This window comes from Xyrauchen texanus, chromosome 11 (assembly GCF_025860055.1).
Source record: "Xyrauchen texanus isolate HMW12.3.18 chromosome 11, RBS_HiC_50CHRs, whole genome shotgun sequence".
NCBI lineage: Eukaryota > Metazoa > Chordata > Actinopteri > Cypriniformes > Catostomidae > Xyrauchen > Xyrauchen texanus.
Window position 1 is genome coordinate 35924751 of NC_068286.1, and position 24902 is coordinate 35949652.

At 39.9% G+C, this 24902-nt stretch overlaps 1 pseudogene; it reads right to left on the bottom strand.

Moving 5' to 3' along the window:
- LOC127651356 (mitotic spindle assembly checkpoint protein MAD1-like) overlaps nt 1-24902 on the bottom strand; it is a 70855-nt pseudogene that overhangs the window by 36698 nt on the left and 9255 nt on the right.

Sequence of the window (24902 nt, forward strand, 5' to 3'; positions counted from 1 at the left end):
GTCTGGACTTTGAGATGCGTTTTCTTCCTCTTCTCAATCAAGCGCAAGCTGAAGTGCTGCTGGCCACATCATCATTAGCGTTTCAAATGATCTCATGTTGCATTAAATGAGATCAAATGACTATTCGACAATGAACATTTTTTTTTGTCGAAGTTGCAGATAACGTTGTCTAATAGTTTGGCCCAAGTCTTTTCTAACCGAAACTGACTGTATCGCTTCAGAAGACTTTTATTTAATCACAGGAGCCTTATGGATTACTTTTATGCTCGCTTTATGTGCATTACAGGGCTTCAAAGTTTTTGTCACCATTCACTTGCATTGTATGGACCTACAGAGCTCAAATATTCTTCTAAAAATCTTAATTTGTGTTAGCATGACAGTGAGTAAATGATGAGAGAATTTAAATTTCTGGGTGAACTATTCCTAGACAATGGAATATATTAATTAAAGGAGTCATATCAAACATTAATCATCACTTTTTGCTGTCGGGTCCAATATAGCTTAACTGCCACACATTTCAATAACAGCCTCTTTGCAAAGCCTGCATTACATTATGCCAGATTTTGAAAATAATCAGTGTGTAAATATGCTGAATTACCAGTTAAGATCAGAATGAAAAGATCAGGGACCTATAATAAATTATTTGGCTATTTAGGAATTAAATCATCTGTCCCTCTTTCTTAATGCTGTATTACCTCACTGCGACTAGGCAAAGTTTCTGATCACCCAAGCGGTATGAAATGCTGATGAGTGTTGCTGTATGTGTCTTTATGTACGTTCAACACACCTTGGTATGCAGCAAGACTCTTTTCAGCAGGCGACGGACCAACACATCCTGGTTCTCTCGTTTCTTCTGTTCCTTTTGAACTTTGTAGCGCAGTTGTGTTATCTCAGGCAGTAGATCAGCACAGGCCTTCTCCACTGAACGAACACTGAGAAAGACAGATTGAAAATGCCAGAATAACATTACGATGAAGCACCTCTGGGGAGAGCACAAAGAACTGCGTCATCTATATCCTGGAAGGTCATTTCCTTATAACATAAAAGCAGCCTTCTTTTTCTTCAATGGTGTTAAGAGCTGAATATACTGTACGCTCTTTGTAGTTGTGCCATTCTGGGAAATGGTGTACAATGTTTGAAAGACAGTGAGCTGTAAACAGTTCTTATACTTATTGAATATTACCCCTTAGTTGAAGTTAAATGAATGTGCACTGAAATGATAATTTTAATAACAATAATTTGCTAAATGTTTTATATTTTACTAGTATCTCTGAATGTACTATGGCAAGGTTTTGTTACATCTAAGGATGTACTCACTATTTTACTTTACTTTAAACTGTATTTAGAGCAAACAAACCACAAGAAACTCTCAAATGTTACTGTAATGACATACTTAGCTGATCTATGACAGTCTGGTGCACATTACTCTGGATATGATTCCAATAAATGAGAAGTAAAATTACTTAAAATGTTTACAATCTAGAGGGTACAAAGATCAGTCAATCCTGAAACTGAGGTGAGAAATATTAGTCTACACACTTTAAGAGCTTTTAAAGTAGCTCACTCAGAATTGCTCAAAAGCTATGATCTACATTTACCACAGTAAAATAGATATTTAGCAGTCAGTACATTGCCAGAGGTTATAAGCAGATTCAGAGATATATTCAATTTCATATAGAAATTTCATTCAATCAGCCGAATCATCATGCTAGCTGTCAATTACCACAAAACATTATTTTGTGTGGCACCTCAGTTTATTAAACAATTTTTTTTTTTTATATTTACAGAGTTACAATTAAATTCTATGGGGCAACTGTTGGATGTTTGCCCCCATAGACTTTCATTGCAAGTATGTACAGTTGAATTCAGAGGTTTACATACTGTACACCTTAGCCAAATGCATTTAAACTCAGTTTTTCACACAAGTCCTAACATTTAATCATAGAAAGCATTGCCTGTCTTAGGTCAGTTAGGATAAATACTTTATTTTAAGTATGTGAAATATCAGGATAAGAGTAGAGAGAAGTATTATTTCAGCTTTTATTTCTTTCATCACAGTCACAGTGGGTCAGTTAGTATTTGGTAGCTTTGCCCTTAAGTTGTTTAACTTGGGTCAAACGTTTTGGGTATCCTTCCGCAAGCTTCTCATAATAAGTTGCTGGAATTTTGGCCCATTCATCCAGACAGAACTGGAGTGAGGTTTGTAGGACTCCTTGCTCACGCATGCTTTTTCAGTTCTGCCCACAAATCGGATTGAGGTCAGGGTTTTGTGATGGCTACTCCAATACCTTGACTTTGTTGTTTTAAGCCATTTTTCCACAACTTTGGAGGCATAATTAGGGTCATTGTCCATTTGGAAGACCCATTTGTGACCGAGCTTTAACTTCCTGGCTGATTTTTTGAGATGTTGCTTCAATATATCCACATAATTTCCCTTCCTCCATCTATTGCCATCTATTTTGTAAAGCGCAACAGTCCCTGCAGCAAAGCACCCCAAAACAGGATGCTGCCACCACTGTGCTTCTTGGTTGGGATGGTGTTCTTCGGCTTGCAAGCCTCACCATTTTTCCTCCAAAAATGATGGCCAAACAGTTACATTTTTGTTTCATTAAACCAGAGGACATTTCTCCAAAATGTAAGATCATGTCCCCATGAGAACTTGCAAACATTTGCTTCTTCCTTGCTGAGCAGCCTTTCAGGTTATGTCAATATAGGACTAGTTTTACTGTGGATATAGATACTTGTCAACCTGTTTCCTCCAGCATATTCACAAGGTCCTTTGCTGTTGTTCTAGGATTGATTTGCACTTTTAGCACCAAACTACATTCATTTATAGGAGACAGAATGTGTCTCCTTCCTGAGCAGTATGATGGCTGTGTTCCCATGGTGTTTATACTTTAGTACTATTGTTTGTACAGATGAACGTGGTAACTTCAGGCATTTGGAAACTGCTCCCAAAGATGAACCAGACTTGTGGAGATCCACAATTTTTTCTGAGGTCTTGGCTGATTTCTTTTGATATTCCCATGATGTCAAGCAAAGAGGCACTGAGTTTGAAGGTAGTCCTTAAAATACATCCACAGGTATACCTCCAATTCAGTACACCTACTATAAGAAGCTAATTGGCTAATTTCCTAAAGGCTTGACAACATTTTCTGGAATTTTCCAAGCTGCTTAAGGGCACAGTTAACTTAAGTGTATGTAAATTTCGGACCCCCTGAAATTGTGATATTGTCAATAAAAATAGAAACAATCTGTCTGTAAACAATTGTTGGAAAAATTACTCATGTCATGCACATAGTAGATCTCCTAAACGACTTGCCAAAACTATATTTTGCTCAAATTAAATCTGTGAAGTGGTTAAAAAATGTGTTTTAATGACATCAACCTAAGTGTATGTAAACTTCTGACTTCAACTATAACTGTCAAAATATAAATGCCATGAATGACGTGTTTGTTTGTCTCATTAAGTTGAAGTCTGAGCGTCACTGAGCCACACCGCAGATGTCAATCAGAGCAGCTTCTGTCCAGATGAGTACGTGAAGCACTTCTCAAACACTCTAATGCACGCACCATCAACATTCTAGCGAAAATAAATATGAAAAAATTTAAACTTTGTTAGTGAATGCAATGGAACTTTTAACAATTGTAAAATGGCAAATATTCCTGGTCATAGCAGGTTCATACACATGCAGTGACACAGAGGAGGAGATGCACTATTACTCGATTTATGTGGAGTGATAAAATTTAAAACGAAATCTCAAAGGTTTTGTTTCATGAGAAATAAGGGATTTTTGAGGTTTAATCAAAGAGCATTAAATTATGTGTGAAAGTGAAAAAATTAGTACAGATATATTTGAATATTGCATAATATAATATAATGTAATAAAATATAACATAATATAATATGAGTTCCAAAAACAGAAGTGTAAATGTAAAATTTACCAAAACGAATGAAAAAAAAACATATTTTAAGTAGTGCTTGTTTACATACACCAAAAATGTTAAATAGCGCAGATGGTTACAAGAAAAGCTCAGACTCAGAGAAGCTTTATGAGTTGTAACTGACACCGTGTCTTTTAAGAGGGCGCAATTAACATGACAATAGTCAAAGACGTCTGTGTTAAGTATGTTATATGCACAAAAAACTTCAAAATACTCCAGATGAGTCCCCATTTGATTGGTAACACTAGGCCCGTCTCCCTCTGTTTACAATACAAATTGAGCGCTAGTGGGCGGGGTGTGTAAATGCAACTGAGCAATGTCTCAAGATGTTTCAATAGATTGGGAACTATAAATGCTATTTTAAGACTGGGTAGGAGATTTTGAGTTCTGAAATTTAAAGTGTGTTTTTTTTATAGTACAGTTGTACTATAAACATACACTACCGGACAAAACATTTGAAACACTTGACTGAAATGTTTCTCATGATCTTAAAAATATTTTGATCTGAAGGCATATGCTTAAATGTTTGAAATTAGTTTTGTAGACAACAAATATAATATGAATTATAATATTAATATATTTCATTATAAAATTAAAATTTAATAATAAAAAAAAGTTTTTGGAACAAATAATAAAGAAAAGCAGCCAATAAGTGCCCAACATAAATGGGAACTCCTTTAATACTGTTTAAAAAGCATCCCAAGGTGATACCTCAAGAACCACAACCACAGTTTTGATTTATTTTGGATTTTGTTTAGTCACAACATAAGTCCCATAGTTCCATTTATGTTATTCCATAGTTTTGCTAACTTTACTATTATTCTAAAGTGTGAAAAAAAATAAAAATAAAATTATATATATATTATAAACAGTGAGTGAGTGTTTCAAATCTTTTGACCGGTAGTGTGTGTAAATATCATGAAAGATTCCATTTCATGACCCCTTTAAATATAGTGAACAATATAATTATAAAAAAAAGAGGATATCTGCTGTATATGTATTCACAAATGTTATTTCACATCAGGCCATACATGCTTTAACCCTCTCTCACTTGCAGCACACACAGGAAAATGTCCTCTCACAAGATGAGAAAGTAGCTGTGGAAAAGCAGATTTTTGAAGCATTGACATGCAAGTCACTTTGGATGTTTTCACATTTGAATCTACATTAAATCTGTTCATGCTTGCAAGTAGAGTTAGGGTACTTGAGTTTGAACTCAGACTCGAGTCCGAGTCACAAGTCCAATTTTAATGGACTTGTCACAAACTTGGATGCATTTTTAGTCTGATTTGACTCGGACTCAAGCTTTTGGGACTCCAGGACATTTGTGATGCAATGAAAAAAATTAAGAAATACATAAATAACAAAACAAAAATGAACAAACACATCTCTGTCTGCATGCAGCTGTATTAGCCCCTTAAGTCGTAGATGTAGCCAGAGTTGTTTCATGCACACACATATATGCATGTGCACAGGCACACTCATCAGTCAGCTTCATCAGGAAGCATAATTGCTAAAGCAGACAGCAACTCGGAAAACAGTCAATCAATAATAAATACATTTAAAGCACTGACGAGCTGCTTAAAATACATTATTTTACAGCATTTGTCCACCATTCACAACATTCAGCCATTCACAATAAAATATTAGAATATTTTGGGCAGTGAAATGTTTTGTTTATAATTTAATAATAGACTATAAAATAAATGTATTATTTGATGACAGAGTTTGTGTATGAAGTTACACTTCCTGTTGCGAGATGAATTTAGTTGGTTATGCCGTTTTTATTTTAAAAGTTTATTTAATTTTTATTGAAAACCACCGGGTAACTTATGCACGTCTTTTATTCGCCTACATCTCTGAATGTTTTGAAGGACAATTCTGTTAAATTTATGACTCAAAATTATTATTCTCCATGCTTTTGTGGTTAAAGAAGAGCTCAATGAAAGTTTTTTTTGGTTGGTATTTAAAGATTGATTGTCGAAAAACGCGGCTGCCGCTCAAGCAATTATCAATTTATTTTGTATCTTCTGCGACAGCTGCTGCGAGACGCACACGGATGCATCAGTGATTTAGGTACACGAGCAGCACGCAGAACTGCCCTGTATTGTGCGTTTTCCCACAAATTAACTAGAAAATCATGTCCGTTACGACATGGCCATATATTATCAGTGGGCTTTTCCAGTGTTTTTGGATTTGCAGAGATGTAACATCTCAGCGAGTGCTAATTACTACTGTGTTGACTCATTTGTATGTGCTGTATTTTAACAAATCAGTCAGCAGATAGAGAAAAAATTATTCAGAAAGAAATCTCAGTATAGACAATTTTTTTCTTTAGACAGGGATAATTTTAAATAAAACAAAATTAAATTGAAATGACAAATTGAAAATAAAGAAGAACTAAAAACCAAATTAACATTCGAAACAATAATAACCCTGTGTGGCAGGGCGGAGGGTTATTTATTTATATTGTCAAGCCGGTTCTCGCCTCCTCCTTTCCATTGATTCCTTTACACTGGTGCCGAAATCCGGGAAGGAAGAGGCGAGAACCGGCTTGACAATATAAATAATAGTTTTAACGATAAACTTAAAAGATAAACACACACATGACGGACATGTCCGTAAACGATATCTCTCTCCCGCACGATCCTCTGCAGTCGGCCTTTATCCCTCTCGAAGGCTTGATTAGCCTAATACGGAACCGGGTGTGTAGGATCACAACCCGGCCCCGCCCTCCGCCCTGCCACACCCTGGTTAAATGACTAACGCAGTTTTCACTTTCTTTAGTCTATGTTTGAGTGGAGGGGAAAAAGCAACAAATAATTGAAATGTCAACAGAATGCAATAAGAATTGTGTTTTTGTCTTCATGCACCTAAAGCATATTCTTTCATTCTGAAAACACTTTGAAGTCTATTCAGCAGGATACTAATAATAAAATGTATACATGAAATGCAGGTGTTTTTGTTACATTTATATTGACAAACTGTTTTTCTTAGTTTAAAGTAAACTTAAAATATTGATGATGAGTTTACGATTACAGTTTTAATTCAGATTCATAAACAGATTCATTCGGACTCGACCTGTTATGGACTCGGTCTCGAGTCTGACTCGGCCCCTTTTGGACTAGGACTCAACTCGGACTCGATTGTTTAAAGACTCAGATTTGACTCTGACTCAACTAAGGTGGACTCGAACCCAACACTACTTGCAAGTTATTTTTCCACGGAGCTGGCTTTTTCAAGTGCAGGATAATTGACTTGGAGGTCCTGTCTTTCACCAGATCATGTTGACATTAATTTTGCTCATCAAAAATGTTTGGTCTGTGTAAATAGCATTGAAGATTATTATTTTAGGCTTGGGATGCCAATCTTTTTTATCCAATTATTTTTTACCCTGCTGATCAAAAAAGCCATTTTCAATTATGTGCCAACTGCTTGTTAAACTATCTTTTATTCTGTGCACATCATGTTTAGAACAATACATTAGGTTTATTGTAACATTTCTCACAGACCTATTTTTTCTATCCTTGCTTTGTTTTTGTTTTGGTTAACGTAATTTATGAATAGCTGACATAATTAGATCACAGGCTAATGTATGTCGTGTAATACAAGCATCTATTCAACATATTTTTCTCCCTCGTAGGTTTGGCTTACCTGTTCATTATTTTCAACAATGTCCTGACTGTTTTAATAGTCATTTGTACTTAGTGAATTCCATTTAGAACAGGCTACTAGGGTTGCTCTTGTTGGTCCTGCAGTATTCAATCAATTGTTTTCAATAACTGTGCCTGTATTTGCTAACAAAGATTCAGTGAATACATGTTATGTTCCCTTTACAAAAAGCTTCACTATGATGCTGCGCTGCTAAGCGCTACAGGGAACAACCCTAGTTGTGACCGAGCTGAATAATGTGTGTAACACGTCAATGAACATTGACCGGAATTTATAGCCTCGGCTGATGTAATCATTAGATGCACCTGTGGCCAGGCTATAAATGGATACATCACCAGGTGTCGTCGGAAACTCTTTTTTCAGAGCGATTCTGTTTCTGTGTGTTTTACAAACCCTGTCAAAACTTTCTTTCCTCTGTTAGGAGTTAGAATTGGTTAGACAGTGTGCAGTGAATATTTTCCTCTACTTCTCCCCGAGTCAGTTTGTGTTGTGATAGGGTTCTCTTCGCACACATTCATTGGACTTTTCTAGTTTGATTGTTCTGCACTCCAGGCTCTTATGCCCTTGAGTCGACATCTCAGCCCATGCCTAAACAAGTTTGTGATGCGGCAGGCTGGTCCTCTCCGCTCACATTCATCAGTTTTTATGACAAGTTTGTGTTGTGATAGGGTTCTCTTCGCACACATTCATCGAACTTTATGGGTTAGATGCTTTGCTACTCCGGGCTCTTATGTCCTTGAGTCGACATCTCAGCTCATGTCTGAGACCTCTCGCGTTTTTGTGAGTACACTGCACAACCGTAGGGGTCCGGACAGCCCCAAGTGCGGCGGCGTGGGTATTGCGTTCCCCGTAGCACTTAGCAGCGCAGCATCATAGTGAAGCTTTTTGTAAAGGGAACGTCTCGGGTTACATGTGTAACCCTTGTTCCCTGAAAAAAGCGGAACGAGATGCTGCGCTTCTTTGCTGCACTGGGACGTCCCAAGACTGCTCTTCAAAAAGAAGTATCTGACGAGACACCTGGTGACTTATCCATTTATAGCCTGGCCGCAGGTGCATCTAATGATTACATCAGCCGAGGCTATAAATTCCGGTCAATGTTCATTGAAGTGTTACACACATTATTCAGCTCGGTCACAACTAGGGTTGTTCCCCGTAGCGCTTAGCAGTGCAGCATCTCGTTCCGCTTTTTTCAGGGAACAAGGGTAACACATGTAACCCGAGACGTTTTGTATTTAATGTACAATGATCATATTGCAAGACGAGCACCTCGCAGATAAATGTTCCCTTGTTTCAGCGGAATTTAGTGTTGGATTAGGCTGTTGGAATAGATAAAATTCTTTAAATAGCTTGCATAAACACACAATGTTTTTGACTGTTTTCTGAGGGCTTCTTACTTTTTAGACTAGTCTAAACACTTTGTTTTTGAATGAATTAATGAATGAATGTTACACTTATATTGCGCTTTTCTGACACTACACTCAAAGCTCTTTACATGGTAAACACCAGACTCTCCTCAACAACCACCAATGTGCAGCATCCACCTGGATGATGCGACGGCAGCCATAGTGCACCAGAATACTCACCACATACCAGCTGTTGATGGAGACACTGTTTTTAGAATGTATTTTCAATGAGTGAAGACAAATGCTGATGGAAAAATGTATGTTTATTTCAAAAGTAATAAAAAATGGGGATCAATTAAGGGTCGAGGCTCTTATGTGCATCAGACAAGGACCACAAAAATAAAATGTGGTTCAAAACCCATATGACTTTCTTCTGTTGAACAAAAGGACATGGTAGGCAGAATTTTAGCATCATTCACCATTCACAAAAGATGCATTAAAAGTGAATGGTGACTGAGACTAACATTCTGCCTAACATACTTCTGTGTTCCACAGAATAATGAAATTCATACAGGTTTGGAACAATGTGAGGGTGAGTAAATGATGACAGAATGTTTATTTTTGGGTGAACTATCCCTTTAAAAGACAAGTATGGATTTTAAAACAGTAAGGGATATGGCAGCACATATTTACATGAAAGGAAGCTGTTTGTTTGTGTGTGTGTCAATGTGTATACTAGAGATAAAGGAGGAGTGTTTGATACAGATAGGTTCTGACTAGGAGAGCACTTTTCCACTTGACCTTGTAGAGTGAGAGAAATTACACACAGCATGAGTTCAATTCCATCAAATGTGCTGGAAAAGTGTGTGTGTGTGTGTGTGTGTGTGTGTGTGTGTGTGTGTGTGTGTGTGTGTGTGTGTGTGTGTGTGTGTGTGTGTGTGTGTGTGTGTGTGTGTGAGAAATAAAAGGAGAGAAAGTGCTAAGACTGTGTATGAGAGAATGTAATTGTAGTTTCTGGAGGTAGTTGAATAGGAAAATACATTTTTGGGAGGGTGAGTTTTTGTGGACTTTGTGTGTCCTTGTAGTTAAATTTATTAACTCCTCTCATCTGTTCCAGATGCTAACTATCCAGCCCAATTTGTGCTGTAATGAAAAACATCATAGCCTGCCGTGGAGGGTCAATAAGACAATAATGCACAATCTAATCACAAAACCATAGTCATCTCCTATCAATCTGACCCTGGCACATGCTGAGGCTTATTATGCAAATTGCCTCTATACGTTAGTGAATAGGGTAATTGATTTAATTGGCCAAGGCGTTCTGAAGGAGTAGCTTTTATGGAGTGATTCAAGTATGTGGAAAGCATGAATGCTCTACACAACAAAAAAATATAAGATTGTAAATAAACTAAGCATTTATATTGTAATGTGAAAATTCTATTTTTCTATTCCGTAAATACTTTACCCTAAAGCCACCATTTTACTTCTAGTTTCCATGCAAAAACAATAGCGAAAATTGTGACAATTGTTCTCAACAGGAATTTGGATTGCAGTGGGTTACATTCTTTCAGAGAATAACTTTTGACTAGCAGCATATCATTACTTATTTTGAGCAAGATCCACCCACTTCGCAAGGAAGGGTCACGACAAACGTTTTTTTATACGTTTATGTATTTATTATTTCTAAAATCGATGATACCACAAAAGACATTCGTACAACAGTGAGTGCGTTTACATGGACATTCTTGAACCGATTATTATTAGTAAGCCGACAATGTGTAAGCCTTAAACAGTTCAATCGGGGTAAGATTATAACCGGTTTAAGCAAAAACTGATTGGCACACATAGATTTATGCCCATTACAAAGGACAATTTAGGCCGGACCATTCACTTCTTTGTGCTAGTTATATGACACCTGGCTAAGTGATTATGAAGCTTTCGTGTATACGAGCGGCGCAGGAATGCGCGTTCGGCTTTAGTTCTCCCTAGAGCGGGAACAAAGCCCGTTCAGCGCTACATGCTTTGATTCCCACTCTGCGTGTGTTTCCTCTCTCCCCGCTATAGACATGAGGCATCACAAAGCCTAATTTACACATCTTGAGATCCCTTAGTTCGCATTTGTGCTCCTTCATGTGTTTTGAACGCAAGAAAGTAAAGCATGTTTTTGTTGTTCTGCCTACTGAAATGTTGTTTTCTTCACTGTATAAATTGCACATTGCTCACACAGCTGAAATTTAAATTACTGCTCTCTGGAGTAAACGGGTGGTACTACAAGCTTGCATTTCTCAGGAATCTTCCTTATTACGGTCCGGGGGCATTGTGATTAATTGCGTACATTTTTTTAACACGTTATTTTTTTTTAAAATAATCATACTGAATTAACGCGTTAAATCAACAGCCCTAAAGTAAACACATAACAGTCAGAAAATATTTTGGTCTAAAATAACTGTAAAGCAGTTCAATGGAAAAGAGAACTGGTTTGACAATATAAATAATAGTTTAATAAAGAAATAAATCAACAGAAACAAACACACACACGGGACAGACAGCTGCCCGTAAACATTCTCTCTCTGTCACACCACTGTCCACAGTCAGACATTTAGAGGCTTGATTAGCCTGATAAGGGACTGGGTGTGTAGAATCACGACACGGCCCCGCCCTCTGCCCTGTCACATTCCTCTCTCATTCTCTCAGGCCGGGGAGCCCCTCTTTCCCTGGGGGAGGGCTTGCCTTATGCCCTGTCTGCTGGCAGGTCATCCCCGCCTTCCTGAAACTGGGAAGGGACAGGAGGGAAACAATAATGATAAATGGGGGGGTACTCCCTGTAACACTGCAGTACCCCCCAACAAAAAAAAGTTAAACGGGGAGTGGCAGTGGAGAGAGAGAGAGAGAGAGAGAGAGAGAGAGAGAGAAAAAAAACACTTACTCACCTGTTCTCCGATACCCCGTAGCTTGGTCCTCAGCCACTCCTCCACCCTCTAGTGGACAACATCCGCCTGGAGGACTGCCTCCCCTGGTGGATCGGAGGCAGTCCTCCAGCCCCTGGCGGACGGAACGCCCCGCCACGTTCTCGGGGAACAGAAGGCGTCTCCCCTGCCCCTGGCAACGGATCTCCCCAGTGAGCCCCTCGCCGCTCGGCGGTCTCAGACCCCACCACATTTCAGCGGCATGTAGGGGTCTCCTCCTCCCCTCGCAGTTGGCGGCCAATTCCTCCACTTCCAGGCGGCCGAGCTCCTCCGTCCCCCGGAAGGCGGCCGTGGCAGCTCCATTGGGGTGGATGGTAGTGTATCCCTCCTACTTCCCAGGGTTCGGCACCAGTGTAAAGCAGGTAAATGGAACCAGCTTGACAATATAAATAATAGTTTAATAAACCAACAGAAACAAACACACACTGGACAGACAGCTGCCCATAAATGTTCTCGCTCTGTCGCGCCACTGTCCGCAGTCGGCATTTATAAGGGACCAGGTGTGTAGTATCAAGACCCGGCCCTGCCCTGTCACAATCACATTTCTAAGTAAAAAGCCCATAGCAACTTCAAACTCAACATTAAACATCTTACCTTTTAGAATTTAAGACAACTGTGAGGTTTTCCTAACTTTAAGATTTTATTTACGACGATTTTTAAGAAGAAATTTCATCTTAAGAATGTTTCATGAATCCAGCCCCAAATGCCATTTCTGTATAGCAAAACCTTGCTATTCACTAAAGATTCCTTCAGTAGGCCTGTAGCAGAAAGAAAAAAATCTGAAAAGGAAAGGTGAATGAAACAATTAGACAGTTCCAACTTCTTCTAAAAACAACTTGAGGGGGAATGACAGCAGACTCTGTGCTCAATCTCAGTGCTCAGCTCATTTTGTGATCTGATATTGTCAGCTTTGTTTGACTCGACTGCTCAAGTGACGAGCTGTGCAGCGCCGACACGCACCAGCTCCCATCGACCAATTACTGTCTGACAATTAGAGAGAGGAAGAGACCTAGAGATAGACGGAAAGAGATCAAGCTAATGCTGGCCAGCGAAACTCAAGAAAAGGCCTTGTTACTGCCTTTGACAGATATGAATAGGATGAAAAATGGTTCACATTAGAGGCCTTGTCAAATTATTACATTTTTAGGCACAATAACAGACATTGACCCACAGAGACAGGCATTTGACATCTCGATCCATTGGTTGTAGGGGTGGGTCACTATGGTCGACTAAATGACTAGTTGTCCACCATTTTTGTGGTGATTTTTTGTGGATCTATGAAGTCAGTTCCCCTTCTGTCCAAGCAGAGAAACCATATTTTTTTCTTGATCTTTTGACATAAGTGTTCAATGTACTATAAAAACATACTGTTAGTTTTAGAATTCAAAACTTTTTCCACAATGCAAAAAAAAAGCCCTGCTCAATACCTACTTTTACATTATCACACCCTTGGCTTGCCCACTGACACCCAGTCCGTAAGTTGAAGAGAGAGCAGGATAGATAGGCCTACTATTCCTGCACACCAAAGGGGACTTACGCATGATGCCTTCTTGAGCCCATCTGGACTATTTTTCACCGACCAGTCAGCTATCTAACCAGGGCATTGAATTCATTCAGTCACGCTCCAGATAAACACTGAATCACAGGTGTCCTCTGTAGCAGACCTCAGTGAATTATTACATTTGTCTTTGTTAACTTTGTTAGCTTTCCTTCACTGTTGTCATCTTATTTTGTGCTATATTTGTTCAGTAAGAGGATTTCCGACCAGCTACTCACTAAGTTAGTAAGAACACGGCTATTTGTTATGTAAACCGGTGGGATTCTCAAACAAGACGTAAAATTTCTATCATATGCTATGTCAAAAATCCAAGCATAACCATCTGTTACGCCAATGTTAATAATTATCCCACTGTTACAGTTTACAGAACTTAGCATGTTAAGCCATAGTTCATACAAAATAATGTAAATGACATTACCTGTCATCTTTAGCGTAGAAGTCGTCTCTGGTAATCATGTTGAGCAATGTTATAACGCTGGATTACATTACTCCGTATGCCTAAATATGTCCTCAAAAACAAGAGCAAAAGCTGTATAAAAACACAGTGATGCAGCATATTTGTTTGTAAGCAGGTAAACCTAGTGAAAAAGTAATATACCAAATTGTATTGAAAATGCATTTATTTCATGATAAGATTACTACAAATACATTTACATATATGTACAAATTGAAAATACCATGTCATTGCACTTAAGTATTCTTCAAATGCACACAAAGAAACTTTGATCACTACTGTGGAGCGGGGGGGCGGGGCCGGGTCGGAATATCGCGCACCCGGTCTCCAATCGGCCTGATGAGGCGCGCGAGGGATAAAGGCGGCCGGTGATGATTGTTCGAGAGAGAGAATAACGGGCATGTCCGCATGTGTGTTTGTTTATGCTGTGTTTTAAGTTTCTTATTAAATTATTATTTATGTTGACAAGCCGGTTCTCGCCTCCTCCTTGCCCATCCTTTAACTGTTTTACATTGGTGCCGAAAGCCGGGAGGGAGGAGGGATGCCCGTCGCAGAGTCCTCGACACTGCCATCCACCCTGGGGAGCGCTGCTGCCATCTGCCCGGTGACGGAGTAGCCCGACCGCCCGGATACGGGGAACAGCCGTCGTCCGCGGGGCAAGTGGGGACGGGATACCCCGACTGCCTGGAGCGAGGGAGCCGCTGCCGGGGGCGGAGGAGTGCCCTGCCGTCCCCAGAGACGCGGAGGGGTCGAGGGAGACCGCCGTCCGCGAGGGGAGGAGGGAAGAAACTCTCCGACCGCCCGGAGCTTAGGGCCGCTGCCAGGGGCGGAGGAGTGTCCCCATTTGCTGCCAGGAAAGCAGTTGAGCGTTCTGCCCGCTTGGGGGTCGAAGGTTTCACTCCGGTTCGCCCGGGGTTGGAGCGGCTGTCGTCCGCCTGAGTGTGGAGGAGTGTTTGAGGACCACAAGACGGTACATCAGAGAACCGGTGAGTGAGCTTTTTCTCTCTCTCCTCTCTCTCTCCCTTTCGCACCGTGTTGGCCTTTTCCCTCGCCTATTTTGTTGTTGTTTGTCCCCTTCTGTCTCCTCCCAGGGCGAGGAAGGCGGGGATGACCACGCGAGATACACCCCGCCCCAGGGTTGGGGGGGGTGTAAGTCATGCCGGTGGCACCCCGGCCTGAGATAACGCCAGGAGGAATGTGGAGCGGAGGGGGGCGGGGCCGGGTCGGAATATCGCGCGCCCGGTCCCCAATCGGCCTGATGAGGCGCGCGAGGGATAAAGGCAGCCGGTGACGATTGTTCGAGAGAGGGAGAATAACGGGCAAGTTCGCATGTGTGTTTGTTTATGTTGTGTTTTCAGTTTCTTATTAAATTATTATTTATGTTGAAAAGCCGGTTCTCGCCTCCTCCTTGCCCATCCTTTAACTGTTTTACAACTACAAATTAAGTGGTTTAAGTAGTATAGCTTTTACAAATGCAATTAGCTTAAGTATACATTAAGTTCAAATATAGTGTACTTTAAGAAAGTACACTGGTTTGGTGCTTGTTTTCCATCTATAACTTGCTTTATGATTCTACAACTTGTTTTAACAAGTGTTAAAAGTGATTAACATAAAAATTAACATTTGGGTAACAAAATCCGGGAGACCTCTGAGTGGGGGTTGGGGGGGGTGTCCTGGATGGCATAGGCAGGCTAAATACATACAAATTGTGCCGTTGTGATCTAATGTGCTGAGTAACATAATTTTTTCCACCATGTCTGATATTAAAATCAGTGCGACACACTTTGCAAAAGGCGTGGCCATTGTCGATATGGCTTCGGGATATGAAATTAAATTCTTCCGTCCAGTGTTGTTATATTTACATGTATATTTTGTTTTTTTCGCCGGAGCACAATCTAAGTCTTCTCCTCCCATCTACCAGTGATGCTTGGTTCAACTTCCCGCGTCTACTACCTGCGCAGATATCAACAGCGCAACTGTGTTGTAGGTTGCCAGGTTGAGTTCACAATTGGATTGAAATTTGTATGGTGTGTCGATTGTGTGAGTAGGATGCATTTCATACAAGATCTGTACAACCTTGGAATAATATTTTGATGTGATTATTCATATAACAATGTTTGAGTTATACAAATTACAGGAGTTTCCCGGGAGAAATAACAAAACGGGAGGGGGCGTGAGATGGATGTGAAATACGGGAGACTCCCGGGAAAAACGGGAGTGTTGATAGGTATGCTGATGCGTTGTGTGTGGATGCCACATAGAATAGCATGAGCATCCACATGCGCTAGGTCACCAAGGTAACGTGCTCAACAAGCCACGTGATGCGCGGATTGACTGTCTCAGACATGGAGGCAACTGAGATTCGTCCTCCGCCACCCGGATTAAGGCGAGTCACTACGCCACCACAAGGACTTAGAGCACATTTGGAATTGTGCATGCCAAATTGGGGAGAAAAAGTGACAAAATCCCTCAAAAAAATAATTATAATAAAACTACACAGAATTATAGTCCTTTCCAGGAATATACTGTATTGTCTGTTGATGTTTCTGCTTGGGGACTTGCTATTGGCTATTGTGTATGTATAATTAATGAGGCATGTCTGTGTAGGTTTTGGGAACTGTTTGATTACTATTAACTAACATTTAAATGTAATTGGGGTTATAGTTATGTTTCGAGTTCAGCTTAATATTAAATGTTTTATGTTATGAAAAGGGGTTATTTTTAGTTACCCTGGGTGAGATTAGTGTTGCTTTGCAATAGTGAAACTGTGTGAAGCTGTGAAAAAAAAATTATGATTATTGATTAACAGTGGTTTAAGACCCACTATGCTTGGTCTCCAAACTATCTTCCCAATGATACCCATTCTTTAATACTATGTATTCAAGCACCAGAAATACAGATATTAATGCCAGCTGAAATTCAGTTGTAGTGTGGGCCAGCAATATATTATCAGAATAACATTAATATATGTCAAGCACTCTTAAAGAGTAATGGAGTAATGTCATAAAAATACATTATAAGTTTACATTGAGTCAATTCTGTGCATTTCAAAAAATGTAATACAAGGGTAGATATTTAAAGTGTACTAAAGTATACTTGAAATAGTTATATTTTAGCACAACCAAGTATAATTCTATATACCAAGTATATATATTATGGCAAACTAATGAGCATTAAGTACTAAATTAGTTTTTCCAATTTAGCAGACTTTAAGTATACCAATTAATAGTCTGCCAGCAATACACTTTAGTATACTGAAGCACCCAATAATAAAGTGTGCTTACAGTGCATTCGGAAAGTATTCACAGCGCTTCACTTTTTCCACATTTTGTTATGTTACAGCCTTATTACAAAATGTATTAAATCAATTAATTTCCTCAAAATTCTACAAACAATACCCCATAATGACAACGTGAAATAAGTTTGTTTGAAATCTTTGCACATTTATAAAAAATTGAAAATGAAAAAAAAAAAAAATAATAAAAGAATCACATGTACGTAAGTATTCACAGCCTTTGCTCAATATTTTGTTGAAGCACCTTTAGCACCAATTACAGCCTCAAGTCTTTTTGTGTATGATGCTACAAGCTTGGCACACCTATTTTTGGGCACTTTCTCCCATTCTTTTTTGCTGGACCTCTCAAGCTCCATCAGGTTGGATGGGGAGCGTCAGTGCACAGCCATTTTTAGATCTCTCAAGAGATGTTCAATCGGGTTCAAGTCTGGGCTCTGGCTGGGCCACTCAAGGACATTCACAGAGTTGTCCCGTAGCCACTCCTTTGTTATCTTGGCTGTGTGCTTAGGGTCGTTGTCCTGTTGGAAGATGAACCTTCGCCCCAGTCTGAGGTCCAGAATTCTCTGGAGCAGGTTTTCATCAAGGATGTCTCTGTACATTGCTTCATTCATCTTTCCCTCGATCCTGACTAGTCTCCCAGTTCCTGACGCTGAACAACACCCCCACAGAATGATGCTGCCACCACCATGCTTCACTGTAGGGATGGTATTGGTCAGGTGATGAGCGGTGCCTGTTTCCTCCAGACATGACGCTTGCCATTTAGGCCAAAGCGTTCAATCGGTGTTTGAACCTGGTGGTCCTGGTGGTTCCAAAATTCTTCCATTTACGGATGATGGAGGCCACTCTGCTCATTGGAACCTTCAATGCTGCAGACATTTTTCTATACCCTTCCCCAGATCTGTGCCTCTCTACAATCCTGTCTCGGAGGTCTACAGACATTTCCTTGGACTTCATGGTTTGGTTTGTGCTCTTGACATGTACTGTTAACTGTTGGACCTTATATAGACAGGAGTGTGCCTTTCCAAATTATGTCCAATCAACTGAATTTACCACAGGTGGACTCCAATCAAGTTGTAGAAACATCTCAAGGATGATCAGTGGAAACAGCATGCACCTGAGCTCAATTTTGAGTGTCATCGCAAAGGCTGTGAATACTTATGTACATGTGATTTTTTTTTTTCGTTTTCTATTTTTAATAAATTTGAAAAGATTTCAAACAAACTTCTTTCACATTGTCATAATGGGGTACTTTTTGTAGAATTTTGAAGAAAATAATGCATTTAATCCATTTTGGAATAAGGCTGTAACATAACAAAATTGTGAAGCGCTGTGAATACTTTCCGGATGCACTGTAAGTATATTATTTCTTCACTAGTTAAATTTTGGTTCTAAAGTCAGTGAAAAAGTGCTGCCAGTTTTCAATAGGCCAGATTGCCCTGGCCGTGAAACAGACGAGTACAGGCTCAGCACAAGTACCATCGCAATTTCAGTGGAAAAGGGCTATGAGTGCATATGAATGAGTGTGTGTATTTGTTAACAGATATTAAGTGTGTAGTTTTGCTGTTTCAGGTTCAGTTCTCTCTCCCTTCAGGGCCAGACAGTGAACCTGCAAGCGACTGCCCCCTTATCGTTTCAATGTCCAGCTCGTGCTTTGGACATTGGACAGCGGAAAGGGACTCTGTCCCGAACAGAGGTTTGTCCACAAGGTCATCAACGCCCTTGAACCGGCCTATTAAACCCAGTCCGTGCCCGCCCCCTTGCGGGTTCGAGCATGCTCTATGAGGAGCGTGGCATTCTCGTGGGTACCGGCCAACGGCGCCTCTCTAGCAGACATGGGCAGAGCTGTGGGCTGGGCAACATCCAATACCTTTGTGAGATCAATAACCTCCGACGGTTGAGTGGGCCCTGGCCTGTGTTTCTTCAGGTCCGAGCACGTAGAACTCGTTAAAACAGGACAGCTGACCGGGTGTTCCACTTGCACATAGCACCTTTTACCCTCTTCTGAGTCGAACCTGTGCGCTTTTACCCCAGGTGAGTCCACAAAAGCTTGCACTCCCTTGATGTTTATCCTCCATAGTCCTCTGGCTCACGAATTTGGCGGAGGAATTCCCGACCAGACCCACAACGGGTACTAGTTACTATCTACTGGAATAGGTGCTCCACAAGTATCAGTCATCGCGATTATCCCTGTGTTGTATTTTCCACGGTACGGTCCCCCTGTCCGCGGACCCGCATCTCCCTTGGGCAGCTCCCTCTGCCCCCGGTCGCTGTGTTTGTAGAGCTCCTCCCTCACCAGATAGGACCTACCCCGACGCATCTTCCAATAATTGTCGTATTGCCACACGTTGACCTCCCCTTTTGGGTAGGATGTGGTCTCCGCAGGGTCTTTTCCCCCTGAAAGTATAGGAGCCGGAAAAGAACACCTTCCCCGATGTGTGTTATGGCGTTAGATGGCCCTAGCCGCTTCTAACAGCCCTAAGGTTAACATAGAGAGAGAAAAGGCAGCGGCTGGCATGGCCTGCTCCCGTGCTTGGCACGTCGCTTTGTTCCCCCCCTCAAGAGAAGAGGGAGGCCGGGAACCTAAAAAGTGTATGATGTTTTTATATTAAATTCAATAATTCAAACATAATTTAAGACCAGAATATAAGAATATTATCCAACAAGAGTGAGATTCAGAATAAAGCTGGTAACTTTTACCCAACTAGCTCATAATCCTGTCTGCATTAAGCATTATTTGCTCAACATAATCAGTTTACACATATTATTATAATTATTAGGTAAAACTCATGTTAGCTTTGTAAGCACTTGATCAAAACTTTTCAATTCCCATTGGTCACGAAACTTGGTAAGTATCTGCTGTTGCTTAGGGCTTTATTGTTTTCTATGTTGCTATTCTCTTCAGGCATTCTCATAAAAGCAGGTTTGGAAATAATTATGTAAATTTGGTTAACAATTGTTATTTAATGCTTGCTTGAAATACTCAAGAGCAAGGAAATAGGGGCAATATGTATACAAATGTGTAATATCTTCACATTTTTATATATAACATTCCAAGCTAACTGTCTGGGTCATGCTTCAAATGATCATAGGGCATGTTAAATTACATTTGCCGTCTTTGATTTGCATAATTAACAGAGCTGTCAGCATCAAACAAAAGCTCATGAACGCAATCACACCCTCAGACAGAAAGGCTTTGAATGCATTTGCTCATGTTTGACAAATTTTTAAATAAATTTCCATGATGAAAGTGCTATATCTTACAGCTGACTTTCTGTATTCAGGACTAAAGCCAATTGTGGAGACAATTGGTTCAGCATTCAAACAAAAGGAAAACTGAAGCAAAGGGGAACATAAACGGAAGGAATCATAAGAAAGAGCATGATACAATATTCTGAGTATGAATTCCAATATCCATCTTAATTTTTCAGGACGGTATCTCCTGTTTCCATCATAGTGTAACAAAATGAGTCTACCGCGCAAAAAAAAATCCAACCGCTGCGCTTTTCTTTGCGGAGACAAAAAAATGAAAAGATATGACACCAGCTTCTTTTATTTGGAGAATACCCCTGAGAGTTACATTGCTCACTCAGGAAAAACATGAGAGAGCAGAATAAAACTACCGTCTGACATATTTATATTCCCGGCGAATGTGGTGGTTTGTAGGCCCATTGAGTAGAAAGAACAGAATGAAAAATGCTCACTGATCAATCAGAATCCAGACACAAATTTTTGCTCCAGTAAAGTGAGACGGGCACTTTACACTCATACAGCATGCCATTATTCTGTCAGAGTAGACAGTGAAAAAGCATTAGGAAGAGTCTGATTACATGCTGTGTTTTAACTACATGAACGTGTGCATAATCAGTAGAATCCTGCATTCAAACATCTCGCTCAAGGCCATATCACACAACTTCAAAGACAGAAAATGCATTCAAACAGGAACAAAGACCTTCACTGAGAAACACAGATGGAAAACAGAGAAGGGCACAATGATCCAAGAGCAAACAACGTAACATAAACAGGAATTAAGATTCTGACCAGATACAAGGGTTAAGTCAATGTGCAGCAACCAATTCCATGGTGTTTTGAAGTTAATAATCATTACTGAATAATTAGTAAAACAGTTTGCCAAGAAACATGGAAGGTTTGTTTTCTCACTTGTTCAAACACATGAATACTAAATAGAATCATTACAAGATAATTGGATCTCTCAAAGATAGGTCCTTGGCGTTACATCCTAAAGTCACTGCAATTGTTGGTAATTAAATAAACAAATGGCAGGTTACATTATATTTGTGAGAAGTCATTTTGATCATAGCTTTTCCAGTCCATTCCATTTGATGTGATCAAGATCACAGGCTTGCTGTTGAAAATGATTGCACTTAAACATTACATCAGTCTGGTTATGGCCGGGACGTAGTGTATCTGAATGTTTTGGGGGTAACTACAATTATAGTGTCTTGACGATAAGAAGTTATTTAAAGTGTAGTGGTTCTGGACTGGTGGATTACAACCTAAAAAAGCTCTTGATTAGATACAGTTTCATATGGGTATTTTACAGTTTATAATGTCCGTTTTGCTTAAGTGCATATTAATAAGAAATTGTCTCACAGCTAATGTTGTTAATTATACAGGGGGCCTTTTATACGAGGAAATTGTAAATTTTACTAATTATATTTTATCATTAGTTTCTCATCATTCTGGTAACATTTAGCTTTTTAAAAATTTACAAATACATGTATTTAATCAATAAATACAATGATCAGCCACCACATTAAAACCACCTGCCTAATATTGCCAACCCACATCTTAGTATAGCATTCTGAGATGCTATTCTTCTCACCACAATTGTACAGAGTGGTTATCTGAATTACCATACACTTTGTCTGTTCGAAACACTCTGGACATTCTTTGTTGACCGCTCACATCAACAAGGCATTTCCATCGGCAGAACTGCCGCTCTCTGGATGTTTTTTGCACCATTCTGAATAAATTCTAAAGACTGTTGTGCATGAAAATCCAAGTAGATCAGTAGTTACAGAAATATTCAAACCAGCCTGTCTGGCACCAACAATAATGGATGGTCCAAATCACTGAGATCACATTTTTTCCCCATTCTGATGGTTGGTGTGAATATTAACTGAAGCTCCTGACCTGTATCAGCCTGATTTTATGCCCTGCACCACTGCCACATGATTGGCTGATTAGATAATCGCATAGATGATTGCTGGTCAGGCTGGTTTTAGTATTTCTGTAACTGCTGATCTCCTGGGAGATCACTCATAACATTCTCTAGAGTTTACACAGAATGGTTCCAAAAAACCTCCTGTAAGTGGCAGCTCTAGAGACGGAAACGCTTTGTTGATGAGACAAGTCAATGGAGAATGGCCAGACTGGTTCGAGCTGACAAAAAGGCTCTGGTAACTCCAATAATCACTCAATTTTGTACAATTGTAGAGAGCAGAATAGCATCTCAGAATGTACAACAAGTCAGGCAGATGGGCTACAACAGCAGAAGACTATGTCGGGTACTTTATAAGGACCATAGTGTTCCTGATAAAGTGTTTGGTGTGAGTATATTTTTTAAACATTTGTAGTTTACATGCATAATCTGTACTATTTACATCTATTTACATTGATTTGAAGAATAAGTACTAAAAATCAGTAATGTCTCTTTAAGAATACAGGCAGTTCAGTGAGTGTCTCCATGCGCATATTAATGAGGGAGGAGTTGAATGACTTTTTAACTACATCCATGCTTTGCATGATTAAATTTATGTTTTGTTTTTTTATTTATTTAAACATTTTTATATCAACAATTTCTATATTTAAAGAGACGATATTCAATGACAAATGGGTAGCGTGCATCTTGTCTTTCAACACATATTGCATGAAACGAGAACCAAAAATGTCACTCCCAACACATAGTGAAAGGATCTCGGTACTCAATTGCTGCCGAGTGAAATCGTCTCGTCTTAACCTCCGTTCCCTGATGGAGGGTACGAGACATTGTGTCGATGTCATTCAGGTTTTGTGCTGAGGAGCCGAGAGCTACTACAGCGTAGTGGCAAAAGCGACACGTCTCGTTCCCTCCATCAGGGAACGGAGGTTACGACAGTAACAGAGACGTTCCCCTTCTGTCCCTCACTCGACGTTGTGTCGATGTAGTGACACTAGGGGCCCCTATGGAAAAACGCCACAACAGCTGAACCGTGTTACGTGAACTGCCGATGCAGGTTCAAGCAAGCTGCTGCGTACGTAATAGCAGGTGCATCAGACAGCACGTAACCTCTCCCAACGCCCAAAAATACGTCATGTAGTTCCACACATCCCTTAGGGGGGGAAGCAACGTAAATACCATGGGAGCAGGCCATGCCAGCCACGGCCTTTTCTCTCTATGTTTTCTCTCCACAGAGTATTATAGTCGGCTGGGGCCATCTAACGCTATCATACGCATTGGGGGAAAGACCCTGCGGAGACCAAAAGGGGAGGTCAACATGTGGCAATATGACACATGGACTCAGCAGCCGCACGTGGAAGAGGCGTGGTGGTAGGTCAGCCAATATGGGGGGGGGGGGACTATACAAACACAGCAACAGGGGGCAGAGAAAGCTCTACTCAAGGGAGACGCGTGTCCGCCGACAGGGAGTCCGTACCGCAGAATATATACATCACAGGTGTATACATCGCATGGCACTTAGTTATAGCACAAGGTCACGTTAAGATATCTGGCTCAGCAAATCAAAATCTGTCATTCATGTATTAAAATGCTGTCAAGTTGCTTTGGGGGGGACGTTTGTATTTGTCCCAGGGCAGAAAATGACAACACAATTCCAAACTGTGAATGTCCTAGTTTGTCAGGTTGTCATTCAAAGGTCCACTTTCAGTAACCTACACTGAGTTTAGAGACTCCATTCTTGTCCATATATAATGTAACAGGCTAATCACGACTATTGTATGCATGTTTAAAACACAAGTTCAAACTTAAAACCATTATACATTTGTATTCTGTGTCTCATCGCAGGAAAACTTATAAGTAGGCAACCAACTGGCAATAATTCTGCATCTTAAATGAATAAACAATGCCAAAAATTGGGGAAAATAAACCTTTTTTGAGGCAAGCCAAATGAGATGTGCATATTTAGTGTTTCTCATTAAATTTAGTTCAAACAGATTTTTTACTAGTGCACTCATCTTAAATGCACCATATCCTACAATGTTAGCTTAATTATAATGGCAGTCAAGATTTTTTAACCAAAAACAGTCAATATTTAGCTTCACATGACCCTTATCTGACCCTTAGAATTAAACTGGTGGTTTTGTTCTATTCAAGTTTTATGTGAATGATATGATTGGCCATTTCTAAATTACTATGTATATGTCATATGTTAATTTGCTTATGGTTATGACATCAGCCATTTGGGAAAAAATGGTCTGGGTGAAGAAGGGAGGTCTTCATAGCATGTAATATTTCAAAAATGTATTTCAAAAGAGCAAGGGAAATATTTTAAATTTTTGTATTATTATTATTTTCCAGTGTATGATATAGTCTGTAAGAGACACTTTCCAAAAAACAAAATAAAACCTTTCTTTATAGGAAATGCTCTGTAAGTTTGGGATCATTGTTTTCTATGGTTGTTATTGCATGAGGTATTTCAAGAGCATGAAA